Source organism: Neolamprologus brichardi, chromosome 6, assembly GCF_056152115.1.
Source record: "Neolamprologus brichardi isolate AB-2024 chromosome 6, ASM5615211v1, whole genome shotgun sequence".
Taxonomy (NCBI): Eukaryota; Metazoa; Chordata; class Actinopteri; order Cichliformes; family Cichlidae; genus Neolamprologus; species Neolamprologus brichardi.
Window position 1 is genome coordinate 19,172,952 of NC_142109.1, and position 14,420 is coordinate 19,187,371.

At 37.9% G+C, this 14,420-nt stretch overlaps 1 protein-coding gene across 1 annotated transcript in view; it reads right to left on the reverse strand.

Moving 5' to 3' along the window:
• Nucleotides 1–14,420, reverse strand: part of ank2a (ankyrin 2a, neuronal) — an 82,263-nt gene that overhangs the window by 63,013 nt on the left and 4,830 nt on the right. The window lies entirely within an intron of this gene.

Sequence of the window (14,420 nt, forward strand, 5' to 3'; positions counted from 1 at the left end):
AGGCTAACCACGTTATTACATTAATGCATGTAAGGTGAACTAGCAAACATCATCATAGCTACATGCGGCTGTCTTCTTGTTTGATGGCAGATACTCCCTTCACCCTGGCCAAAAAGGCTAAAATGACCAAAGAAAAAGTGGAAAACAGTTAAACATGAGAGGTTTTTGGACAAAGTTTGTGTTTTTTCCATTGTTTAAGCACTGCTTCCAGCCAAGAATGATACCATATATGCCCTATAGCTGCAGAAAAGGCTAACATTGCTATCTTTTTACAAAAAAAACAGCTGAACATGAGGTTTTTGGACCAATTTTGTGTTTTCCATTCTTTAAGCACCGGTTTGAGCACCGTTTAAGCACCGGCACCGTTTCAAAAGTACCGGTTTGGCACCGGTATCGGATAAAACCTAAACGATACCCATCCCTAGCCACATTCCATTTATCAGACAAAACAGTATTTTTATCAGTGTGCACGCGCGCGCGCACACACACACACACACACACACACACACAGTCATGATGGGTTTTACAAGCAGACCTATAAGTCATCTACCTCTTTTAATTCCAACGATGCCCAATGCTCTACTTAAATAAGCTTGTTCCTTGAAGCTCTTTTAATGTTAAAACATAAAATAAAGGGTCAATCATGTGTTTTTATATGGCTACATAGCTGCTTGTACAGTATCAGTGGCCTACTAGGCTACTCTAAATGTAACCATCACAAAGCAGCTGCGCACGCGTGCACACGCACACATACACAGAGTCACGTTTCCACATCGTCAGAGGACATTATGTTGACTTACATTCATTTCATGGAGATTCTAACCTTGATCCCTACATCAGGTTGTCATACTAAATTTGTATTTTGATGTCATGTTTTTTTTTGTTCAGGCTTAAGTTTATTTCTGTTTTATTTAGCCATTCCTGCTGTCTTTTTTTAGTTTTACTTGTGTCTTTACTATTTTTTCCTCCATTTTTGTCTGTCCTGCACTGATAAATATCACCTGCTTTAAACTGCCCCACTTGTTCCCAATCAGCCAGTCTCCTCGGTGTATTTATATCACCGGTGTTCCAGCTCCTACTTTTTAGATTTTGTGTTACTGTTTGATCTCAAGCCTTCCAGCATTTCTTGTTCTCCTGGTGTAAGACTTGTTTCCATTTTATTCAAAATTTGTTCATTTTTTGTTAGAATTGTTCGTTACTGCCTGATCAACAGTTAATGACAGACTGCCTTTATGTGCATGTACACAGCAAATTTAAGTTTTAAATTTAAATTGTGTTTTCCTCTTGCCCTTTAAAAAAATGTAAGAGGAATAGCACTCTTTACTGAGTTGGATTAAATATAAATCTTACCAAATAGTGTTATAAAAAAATCTTATATTAATAAAACATCTAACATTTGTTTACTGCAGACAATCATAATCACTGCAGCTTAATGAACAGAAATTTAACAACCAATTTAAACAGAAAACAAAAAACAAAACAAAGTCAAAGGAAGTGATGACTTTCTGACGATGGCCTGTCATTACCTCTGTAATGATTTTGGCCCAAAATAGAATTTTTCATTGCATGACATCTGATATTTGAATAATCAAAATATACCTACTGCTGAATATCACAGTATGTGAACATTAGTACCGTCTTCATTATCTTGAGAGTGTCAACAAGTTTCTAACCTCTTTTTAGCGAGGTTAAAGTGTTAAAGTGTCAGTCAATCACCACTGGGCGTTAACTTGTAAGGTCATCAAACTTCGCAATGCATGTCAACAATCATACCACACCCCCTATGTGGATTACCCTTCACGTGCAATGTCGCACAATCCCAAACAAACCATCAGACATTAACATGTTTGTTTCTTCTCTTTTTTTTGCCTGTCCCGTTTGGTTCTTTTGCCATCAGAATTGTTGTCTAAAGGCAAAGAAAGATGCCCAACGGATTTACTTTACCAAATGGACCATCCCAGCCTTGCCGTATTGGTCTATTTGATTCACCTTCGCTTTTATTGTTTATTTTATTTTCATTTGCTGAATGCAGGACAAACAAACATGTTTGTTTCTGACAAAAAAGGACATTAGCAGAAAAAGAAATTATAACAACGTAAGTCTGCTTTTTCCATCTCTTACCAGTAAATCATCAACGTTAGATCCAGTGTCAGCAGCCTTGTAGTAATCAGTATGTTGATTTGAGGCATAGTCAATCCCAACGGTCTTTGAAGCTTTATCTGATCCACATATCTTACATGTTGCTGCATTTCCCATGGTTACCATTCAGACAGGAAAAGAATTCCCAGCTTTACCTGAATATTGTCGCCTTTCTTTACTCTCTTTGGCCACTTTGTCAAATTCTTGCAGTTTCTCACTTTGCATCTCTCAGTCCTACACTCCTGATTACTGGCATCCTTTAATCCTACAGTCCAATAAATTTGTACATATCTTTGGTTCAAACATATTTAATAAATTACCAAATCTTGCTTCCTTTTCTAATTAATTCTACTACATTTCCTTGTTGTTCCCTTTTATCACAGTGCAAGCTACTGAGCATCAGCCTCTAGCTCTGACTTAATGTACGATGTACTGTGGTCAAGGCCCAGTCCTGCCTACTCTTCCGCTGCCTCTCCTCTCTCGCAGTAAGATAACAACTGCAGCCATAAACATTTAACCCTTACTATCTCTCCTGTCTTAGCTATTTTTACCATTCTAGACCTTCAGTTCCACCCAGACACAACCTACTGATGGGTGTGTGTGTGTGTTCATGGTAGGGTGCATAACAGCAGGGTTTCACTCAGAATGTAGACCACATGGCCTACGGTGCTTTCAGGAACACCAAGGGTCAGGATTCTGAGACAAAATTAAAAAATGAACACAACAATAAAAAAAGATTTAAATAAGAAATGCACTAATTGAGATTTCTTTGGCCAATTCCATGCTGACATGGTAATACAGATTATCGATGATTCTGATTCTCTTCTTTCTAAGAACTATAACTTTTCTTCAAAGCAAAATTAGCTGAAGCATAAATAATTAACTGAAATGTCTGATATATTTTTCCTTACCAAACAAAAGCAACAGATTTATATAACAACAAAAAAAAAAAATACCGAGGCTGCTGGCTTGGACTGGCTCTGAGCTCTCGACAGCTTTAGCTTTAGTCCCTTTGCCTTGGTTACTTTCTTATAAATGTTCATGGTGGTGATTTAAGTGTTTGATTAGGTTTGCTGTTACAAAGGTTTTTCATGGTAGTGAACAGTGAGTCTTTACCTCCAAAAGACGGTACTGTTTATCCCCAACCTTATAAACAGTACTGTTTATAAGGTTGCCTTGTTGCCTTGCCTTGGCTACGTCCAGATGAACAGAATCAACTTTTGGAGATTTACTTACCTGGATGATTGAGAATGCCTCAAGAAGTGAGTCTTTACAACACTAATGACATGTTAGTGTGTGGCTGTGAGTGTGTATGCAACTATTTGGCTGTGCTGCTGTACATGTGTTGCTTATGCATAACGGGACATATGGGAGGCTGACCGAAACCACTGAAAAATTGACCAAGTCAGATCCGGTTAGTACAAGCAATCTAATTTCAACCTTACATAGAATTTTTCACTACACAGAACTCGTTTTGTGTAGATCATTCGCATTTTGTATCCCAGTCACATTTACTACTTAATTTTGAAATAGTTCACATGACCAAAAAGCACTTTTCTTTACTTTCTTTACTTTTCTTTTCACTATGCTATTTGGTAAAAATAATTAATAATTCTTTAATAATGTTACTCATATTAAAATATTACAAGGCATCACACATTCATAAAAGCATTACTGATATAATCAGGTGTGTGTGTGTGTGTGTGTGTGTATTCTTCAGTCTCCACTTTTTGAGTTTTTACTCGTCTTCCTGCCTGATTCAGCTGTTTGCCAAACTCCACATGCAGAGATTGGATTGATTGAGATCCAGCTGTAATCTCTGTATCCATACAGGATTTGCACAGATTAGCCTGGAGTCAGTCATGTAATGAAGGACAACACAAGTATATGCTTACACTGGATGAAAATCAAAACTCTACTTATTATCATGAATGTCTCATTAACAGCTGCTTTGTGTACACGAGGTCACTTATGAACATATGTGCACTAGTATTGCTAGGGGCTTGTATTGCCATGAAGGTTAAAACAAAAACGGTGAAAATCTTTTTAAAAAATATACTATTTATGGTAGACAGTGGTACAGTACTATTTCTTTGACATTGTACTTTATCCGTTACCTAGTGTGATTTCAACCACCTCCACATCTGTGCAAATCCCACAGCCCCTTTTCATGTTGTCCTACAGTAACACCAAAGCGTACGATAAGGCCACCACAGAATGTGGTAATGAAATTGTCATGATACACACCACGTGTGACAGATTTTACCTGACGCTTTCGTTCAGCTCTTTCCCGCTGCCGTCTCCTCTTCTCCCTGGCTTTCTGCAAAGCTCTGTAGTCTGGGTGTTGCTCAAGCTCGCGAGCTTTCTTAAGATGGGCTGCAGCGTGGGCCATGACTTCACCCTTCTACTTTTCTGTGTGTTTTCCTTGGTGCTAAAGTTTATAAATCCTGCCTAAAGCAAACTAAACACCTTCACTTTTTATATTTGTCAAAAAAATGCCATACTATATAAATTATAAAAAGTTATTAGGCCTTGTTTTGCATCAGCATTATGCCAATACTAAAAGAAAAACCAGAAAAATATTGACGAATTACTCCAAAATGATGGAAAAAAAGACTTTAAAGAAGCGTTAACCCGAATTCAGTGAAAAATAAAATATTTTTAAAAAACTGTTGCATATTCCTCTTTTTCCTTTCTTCAGTTTTCTTTTCTTCCACCTTGTACAGCAGCTAGATTTCAGTCCTCATACAAAAACACAGGCATACACACACGTACAGGTGCTAAAAAAATGTATCCCTCCCCTCGTATGGTCCTATCAAACACGAACAAGAGGGATGATGACTGAAAAGGGCTGATGAAAAATGAACATAAGAACCACTCACACTCTCATCCTCATCACATATTTCAACACACAAACAGGGAATTACCCATCCCAGATGTACATGAAAACCCTCCATGTGAACAGATGTGGCTACAAAAGGCTCTGAGTGTGTACGAGCGTGTCCTTGCATGAGTGTTAATGTGCATGTGAGCCAGAGTCACAGGAAATTTTTCATTGTGTAAGGGGTTTAAGGAGGCTGTGTGCTAACAGCCAGCTGACTGCTGCAGACACAGCTACTTTCTCTGCTGCTGTGAAAATGCTCTCCATCCTTAGCGAATGAGGTAAATGTGTAGTGAAGATTTAATAGGTCAGAAAGGACCATGAGATGGATTACAATCGTCAAAATACGGTAAATATTCTAGTCATGGTATGGTTAACCCCCAATTTACAAGTTCATAAATCTATAAAGTCTGTAAGGACTTCGTATTTTGTCGCAGTTTAAATGATGTATGCGTTTAGTTTCTTTTATTACATACTACAGACTTTTCCAAATAAAAATGGAAAAGAATGACGTAAAAAGTGTTCAAATAAAAATGAGACGAGACCATGAAAAGGGTGAACTTGGGTACAGGCTGTCCTACTGTGAGCCGGCAGAGCAAATGGGACACACCACTCAGTCCAGAGGGGGACCAGTGAGCAGAGAACAGCGGCTTCCAACCACCAAGTTACAGGCTTCCCCCTAAACGGGAGAAAGTGGGTCAGTCTGAATCTTAACTGCATTGCACCCTCCATAGTGGTGGCTGATAGAATTGAAGTTGACAGCTCCTGCATGTGAGTGCGCGTGCCCACTCCAAGCAGACGGGTGTCAAGGTCTCTCTCTGTCAATGCCGCTAATGTTAGGAGTTTGAAATTTCAGCACAAGTGACAGGGACACAATCTCACACCTCTATTTCTGTTCACACATTCTGCCTGATCGGTTTCACTGACTCAGTCAGCTACAGCAGCATCAGCAGCACTTATTTCTTCTAGTAATCATGAATGGGACAGGTTTGCTGAATCACTCCACAACTGCAATAATGTTGTTTTCCTTTTTTTTAAACACTGGTGCACTGAACCTGACTGCTTCATTTAGTTCCATGACAATGCTGCCTTTAGAGAGACTGCACATTTCTGTTTCCTTTGCTGCTCTCTGCTGGTGACGAAGGGAATAAGAGAATCTATTTTTTTTGAAGGAAACAGCATATGGATCTTAGATTGAACCCAATCTGACCTAACAACAGTGTTTATATTGGAAGAAAAAACAACTTGTAGTAAACGCAAGTAAAAAGAACACTCGACATTTTTGCATCATTAATCCATTATACTAATATTCAAAACAAAATAATACAACTCTGATCTAGGTTTTTGGAACAAGGAACCTTGAACAGACATTTAAGGCTCCTTGTTAATTGATTCACTTGAATAAAAATAATACAGTTGTAATAATTGTAATAAACTGAAATTGTAATGTACATTTTTTTCTGGTTTCTTTTCAAGCATAAACTTGTTTTTAACTGAAATTACAAGCACGTGCTATTCACTAGGTCACCTATTCAAACCATTTATGGTCATAAAATTAAAACAGTTTATGGTTACAGATACTTTAGACTGTGGCTGGATACTATATTCTGAGTGCCTGATTATGAATTTATAGTTTGATTTTACGCTCAGTAAAAACATACTCTCAAAGCCTCAGATGAGATTTTCCTCAATCATTGTATCTTAAAAAAAGGTGGGCTGGTCTTCCTTAACAAGAGAATGAAACAGATGCAAAATGTTTATTTTTATTGTATTTTTCATAAGTTTGCAATTACCTTTGCCCGTCTGTTACAAATAAACATAGTACATAAAGTTTTCAGGAAATGGATTCAACCAAAATCTTTTTATTTCACGAGAGATGATTTCTCCATTATCTACATTAACTTTTACATAGCAATATAGTTGCTACTGTCCAGTCACAGGACATCCTAACAGGAAATGAGAAATTGTGGAGTCTCAAATGGAATGGAACTGCTGCACAATACAATTTTACTTTTTGGTTTGCTATTGTAATTTTAAATATATATGCCTCATTACTTGAAATGTATCACATACTGAAATACTTACTGGACGGGGGTTATTTACAACTAGTAGCATTTTGTTACAGTGAGCTATTGTAAAATTACTAACAAGTTCTGTTTGGATTGCAGAAGATGTACAGTCTTTTGGAGGTGTACCTTCATTGGGTACACCTTCCCTTCCCTAAGTACACTAAAGCCAACTCTGTTTTACAAGTAAAAACCTTGGCATTACCCGAGTTCTTGAATTTCACATTAAACAGACAAAAATCTATAATTATTGATCATCATGTTAGCTGATCCAGAAACAGTGTCCTCAGTAATAAGTTATAATGCTATCATTGCTTGTCTGCAAATGCACGTGTATATGAGGAAGTGTGTGTGCTTGTGTGGTGGCGGTTATCCATTTGAGATTCAAGTTACACTGATGGGCGATCTGAAAGAAGGATGACGTGAGCTCTCGTTTCTGTTGGTCCAGTGGACCTGGTACATGGGGAGGGGTTAATGGTCTGCTTTCCTTTTTATAGATCCAAAGGCTTTTATTTGGCCCATTAGCATTCTTTGATAGACAGAGAGCACATACGCATGTTTCAAACTGCAAATGTGTGTGCGTTCACAGAATTGTACAACTCCTTTGTCACATGAACACACACTCATTTTTATATGAAAAGGGGGTTATAAACAACCAAATTCACACTTTACATCTATGTTTCAATTTGTTCCTGTTTATTTTTCAACTTTTGTGTTTAATTTTCAAGCTGATTTTTTATTTAATAATGAATTTGACAGTTTTAAAAGGCAACAGGGCTTTAAAAAGATAGTTGCTTTCCATGGACTTCGATCTGTCCATCCATCCGATCTCTTCTGCTTATCCGTATCGTGGGGGGGCTCATGTTATGAAACACGAGCAAACATTAGGAGCAAGAGCAAAGGAATAAGCCATTATATTTTTGATCACTTTCTTTAAAATTGTGAGATAGGCCATTATCCTTGATGGAAGACGTGGCCTTCAAGTTGATAACGATTATTCTACCTGCTAATGGAGCTACAGTGCTGACTAGTAGAGTTCTCCCAGAGAAGAGTGTCTAACAGCATATAATGCATCTGAGATTTAATGGAGATATGATCTTTCTGTTTGAAAAACCTCATATAGACTTCTTAATGCGTTTAAATATTTCATAACCACAATTTTCATCTCCTCCCTGAAATTTGTAACAGCGATCGGGGATGGCTACCAGATTCTTTTTGTTGCCAACCCCTTTGAACCTTTGTTAGCTTTGAATAACTTGACCATTTTCAGGCCCGGGACTAATATAAAGACTCATGATGTCAATAATCACTATATTGTATTTTCCAATATATTTAATTTAGTAAAAAATCCTTCATTATCAGATGACATCATTCCATCAGAAAGATTGGAGAAAAAACTAAATTTAAGTTAAGGCTGTGCCATGCTTTAAAAGATTATGTATACCAGAGTTTCACTTCTTAACTGTCCAAAGACCAAAAATAGCCAATTTACAGCATCGACTGAGGCCGATGACCAGTCAGTCAGTCTCACTTATTTCAAATTACAAGCCGGTCTGTTTCATGCGTGTACAACACACACACAGTGATGTAGGCAAATTGTTGCATGCAAACCACATGATACTATGTGGTTAGCTTTAAGGCTTCTTATTGTGAGTGAAGACACGAGGTTTGCCAAAATCACAGGGGGACCACCACAAATGTTCAGAACAAAAAAAAATCTAAAGAGACATTTAAATCACCTCCACCTAGCGAAACATGGAAACGTGGATTTTAAAGAAGCTAACAAAGGCAAAGTGGCTAAAGCTATAGAGTTCAGAGCCAGTCATAAACAAGCAACCTTGGTATGAACAAAGTCACTAATAGTTATTTTGTTTCATAGAACATAAATCTGCACAGCAACTACAATTTAGTTATAAATACTTCTTTCCATAGCAGAGCACTTTATTTTTACTTGTGAGAGAGGATCCTGTAAAACATACAGTTTGGGGGAAAATGTTTTGAGGGGAGTTTTTTTTTTTTAATGATCAAAATATGATTTTGCATTTAAGAGAAGTTGATTATTTTTTTTTGCTTTGATATGCTGACTTTCCACGGTTCCAAGGTTGATATTTCTATTTTTTTTATGTCTAATAGCTAAATTGTTAGCCTGTTTATGTTTGTGTAACAGAATGAATAAAATACATGGCTGAAGCAGTAATGGACTGCCTCAGAGACAGTGCGTAAATGCCAAGTCTTTTTGAAAGCCTCTTTTAGTGCTTAAAAAAGGTCAGCACCATAAAATACACAGCACACATGCTTGCTCTCCATCTCCGCCCCTGTTTTTTCCAAAACCAAATCATACAGAGTCAAATTTAATAGCGAGCGAACAAAGCAGGCAGTTAAGACTCCAGATCAGGCCACACCCAAACACACACTAAGAAATAAAACTCGGATGCTTGGTGGGAGGGGCTGAAATGAGATGAGATTGAATAGAAGGGCACATTGTAGACATGACATAACCTTGATACATTATTATATAAAGAGAAAGTCAAATGAAGAAAGAGGAAGTCAAATGAAGAAAGAGGAAGTCAAAAGGACCACACCCTGTTGTAAATGAAGCACAAAATCAAATGCACACAAATGGAAAAATCTCATTAGTCACTCAGCTGATTTACACGTAACATGACTTGCTCCATTTGTTTGTTAGTGTTGTGCAACCGCACTAAAGCCCCCAATACACACACCCTCACAGACAGGCAGCAACACTAAAGGCAAACAGCAGTGCTACATTAACTGATTGCTTAAGCTTTTATTTTTTGTTACACAATGCCACAACCTTCAACTTCTTTCTTTTCCCAAATAAACTATGAACACTGTAAGAAAAGCTAGATGGCCAGTAATGCAGTGTAAGCAACTGCTCACGTCAATAAATTCATTATTCACTTCCCGTAACTGATGCCAAGGTTTATGAAGTGTTATATCTAAAAGCCATCAGTACAATGCAATGCCTCCAGCTACAACCAACATTCGCTGCCTCCCTGTGATAGATGAGGGTTGGTAAGATAGCCGCTACAGTACCTTGCAAATGGCCAGTACCTGAATTTATAGTTTTCCCCTTTTCCCCTCTTTGAAGTTCTACCCAAGTCCCTTGGGAACACATAATGTCATCTTGCTTTTCATTTTAATTAAAAAGAGGCCTTGAGGCAAATGGAAAATAAATACTTGAAAAAGACTCCCATCCTATTATAGGATGTTATCAATGTTAAGTAGTACAATATACCGGTTATCACAACAAAAGCCTGTAGTTTTGTATACTAAATACTGAAGTATAAGTTCAAGCCATAGAGTCCCTAGCTATGTGTGGCTCCACAGCCTAGTGGTTCGCACATTTACCTAACAAATGACATCACCTAACAAGACACCTGGTTTCAGCACTGTATTGCACAAAGTAACAATGCAACATCATATCAGCTGGGATAATGTTGGGGATAACCTGTGTAATTTTTTTACATGACATAAAAGTATAAATGGTCTTGTTCTTATATACCGCTTTTCTACACACATTTATTCTCCAATGAGAGCACCTCGGGGTTAGTATCCTGCTCAAGGATATTCGGCATGCAACCTGAAGCAGCCAGGAATTAAACCATCAACCCACTCCTGCGTTACAGCCACAAGTGTCATAGCATGACATGTCATTGCTATAGCAACGCCTAGTACAAGCGTTACTTTAGATTCCCTAGAACACACAACAAAACAAGCCCGGACATCTCTGACAGTAAGAGTATGTGTCGGCTTTTAATAGCGATTTTCTAAAAAAAAAAAAAAAAAAAGCTACTGGGATAACCACCAACAAACTCTGAAAAATATGCAAAACATTTGTTCATAAAAGGTGGAACTAAAGGTTCCACCTTTTGCTAAAGGTGCTAAACATGGAAATGACAAACATGTTTTGCCACTTAAGGCAGAATCACAGTCAAGAACAATGAGGAGATACTAGCAGCTGGTGATGTGCAACCCAAATATAGTCAAATAGCCTCACCGAGAGTTGATGGAGTACTGACTAGTGGCACACCATATGACAGGACGCACAAACAGTGAATGAAAATTCCTGATGCAGTTATAGAATAAAAAAGCAAGGCTGGCTAAAAACCTTCCAATGAGAAAATATTTTTCTTTTTTATTATGTGACAATATTGTGCAGCTCCTGATAAATTACAAGGTTGGGTTAGTTTAGTTATTTTTGAAATCAAAGTGCTAAGCTGTTATTTTACCTGCTATTTAAAATTTCTCCGGTAACATTACATAGGCTAACATTTGAACTTACATTTAACATCTGCTGTGTCACTGGATATTATGCTGTATGATCTCTAATGCAGTATAATGCTTCTGCAGCTGGCACCTTGTTTCAGTAGGTTCACACTTCAAATTACGTGTGTCATCAATGACAGCAGCTCACTGAAAAAGAAGGATGAAAAATGACCTTCACTAATTTAAATGCCCCTGTCAGTCTGCCCCAGGGCAGCTGTGGCTACAACTGTAGCTTGCCTCCACCAGTGTGTGAATGTGAGAGTGAATGAATAGTGGTATTGTAAAGCGCTTTGAGGGGTCCCAAAAAGCGCTATATAAATGCAATCCATTATTATTATTATTATAAATGCGGCTGCCTGCAATCATCAATAACACATCTTTCTGTATTGTGAGAAATATCATTATCATGTCTTGATATGAGTCAAAACTGACTCAAAATTGGACACAAACATCCAAGCATCCACTTATTTTCTTAACTGCTTATCCAATTCACGGTCTCAGGGGTGGGTTGGGGTTGAAGCCTATCCTAGCTGTTACAGGTCAAGGGGAAGGGCACACCCTTTACAGATTGCCTATCAATTGCAGGCTTACACATAGAGAAAGGCATGCATTCATCCTCACATTCACCCCTACAGCTAATATAAAATTGGAAAATTATCTGTATTGTAAATTTTCTGCACCTATTTTTTAAACTTCACTGATTTCTTCATATGCTAGAATAACAAAATGATGACAGAGTGCTGTGTCAGATGACAAAGGGTATTGAGGCAGAAACTGATTTCACCTCCAATCTGAATGTGTTATGAATAATGAAGCGTGTGACCTAAAATTCGCTGCAGCGCACAGTCATGCAGGAATGCTGAGTGATGCCGTGATGCCGTCACACAGAGAAAAAGAACAATGCAGACAATTAGTAAGACAGACATAAAAAACAAAACAAAACTGTGAGATGGTGACGGAGAAAACAAAACAAATGGGGGAAGAATTCACTTTATTGTATCGCCACTTTTTTCAGCCGCTTTTTAGATCTATAACCATACCAGTTCAGAAAGAAAAATGTTAGACCAAAGTGACACATAATAAAAGCACAAGTATCAGATTTAACTCTAATGTAACTGCTGCATGAGTTAGAAGGTGGGTCACAGGTTGTGTCATCTTCCTCGGTTTGTGAAAAAAAAGCAACATGCTGCTGTGCGTATGTGCACGTACATGTTTATGTGTGTGAACATTCAGTTCGGTGAGCAACACAGCAACACAGTCAAAAGCTTTGATGTGTTTCCTGTGAGAAAACCTTTGCTTACCCAACTTAAATTTGATGCAAGAGAAGTGGAGAGGAGGAGCATTAGGAAGGAGCTGACAGCTGGGGAGAGTGCACATTTACATAGATATGTCTGAGCTTCTGAGAAGTCCATTGATCACTAACCACACCCTGCTCCTGCCCCCGCCTTCTATTTCTCTCTAACGGGAATCAGCCTTATAAGGTCATTATAAATAATTAACTTCTAAATGCTTCTCACTGCCTTGGTCCAAAAACACCTGTCCTCTATGAAGCAGAGGACACATTTCAAGGGATACAATATTTACATAGTGTTGTTAGCTTTTCTTATACTCGGGCTGATAGTCTCTCAAGTTTTCTCCTTATAATTTCATCTGTTTCAGTCTGCAACATTTTGTAAAAATGATGGTGAGGTATTACACATCAAGTGATGCTATCTCTCTCCTTGAAACATCTATAAGGAAAAGACATGCCAGGAAAAGATGGTGTCAGACGTAACTAGGGCACCCAAGCTAGCTGTGAGGTTGAGTCAGGGTGTTGTTTGTACCCCAGTATAGACATGCTCATGTGCTCTTTGGATTTTGGATCTTGGACAGGAATACCAATGGATTTCTCAACACAGTATCACCATTACCTAGTACTGAAACACAACACTCATGTGTATTGCTTGTACATTGCATCAGAGCTCACCAGCAATGTGGCTCATCTGTATTTGGAGAACATCTTTCTAAATACTCGCTCTTTGACAATAATTGACTAAAGCTAGGTGTCAGTATTTAAAAATAATTGGTACTAGTAAAATGTTTCAATTAACAATTAACCAGTTGGCAAAAATAAATCATTCAGAATATAGTAGTGAAAATTACAATAAGCATTCTGTATTCTATTAGCTCGTTGTGTTGGTCCAAAAGCTCCAAACTACAAAAACATAAATCATTTTCCTTGTATTATATCAACAAATTACAAAAAAAAAAGAAGCTTTACATTTTTTGTTAAAAAGCAAAACACTTTACTAATTCTCAAAATCTCAAAATTAACATTTGACAGACTGAGTGACGAACTGGTTAATCCGAAAAATGATGCAGTAATTTGCCATTTTGCTGATGGTATAGTATATGAATAGTGAGAAAGTGTAATTGACAGCTGTATCCTGCTGAATCATATCTACACAGAAATTATCTGGAAGCATTAAGCCCACGTTATAAATTGTTAATGGCATTTGACAACCATCGGGTACTGGAGTTGTTGACCTGCAGTCATTTACAGGTTTTTGATAGGTGATGTCATGAATTTATAATCAGGAATGTGCTGTTAAGCCTCTGGTAAATACTAATATTTAGTATAATGCTTTACCTACATGTGCGTTTAGCAATTTGAATGGATATAGAGTATTTGACCCCAAACGTTTCCACTTGGCATTGTGCAGAAGAAGATAACTGTGGTTATATGCGCGTGTACGTTGATGTAGCTGTTCTGAAGTAATGTAATGAAGATCTTGGCTCCATTAGGACTCCCTTCCTGCAGAGTCCCATCATGAGACTCCCAGTGGAAAAAGAGAGACAGATAGACAGGCAGGCAAAAACAGAAAGGCATAAAAGCAACAGACAGAGAGGCGGAAAAGAGAAAGATGAAAATGTCAAAGGCTGCAGTGTAATCTGACCTCCTTGCACATCAGGACATGAGTCTAGGAACTAGTGGGGAGGAGTGCAGGGCAAAATCAGTGTGTGTGTGTGGGGGGGGGGGGGAAAGGGGGGGGGGGTATTTTGCT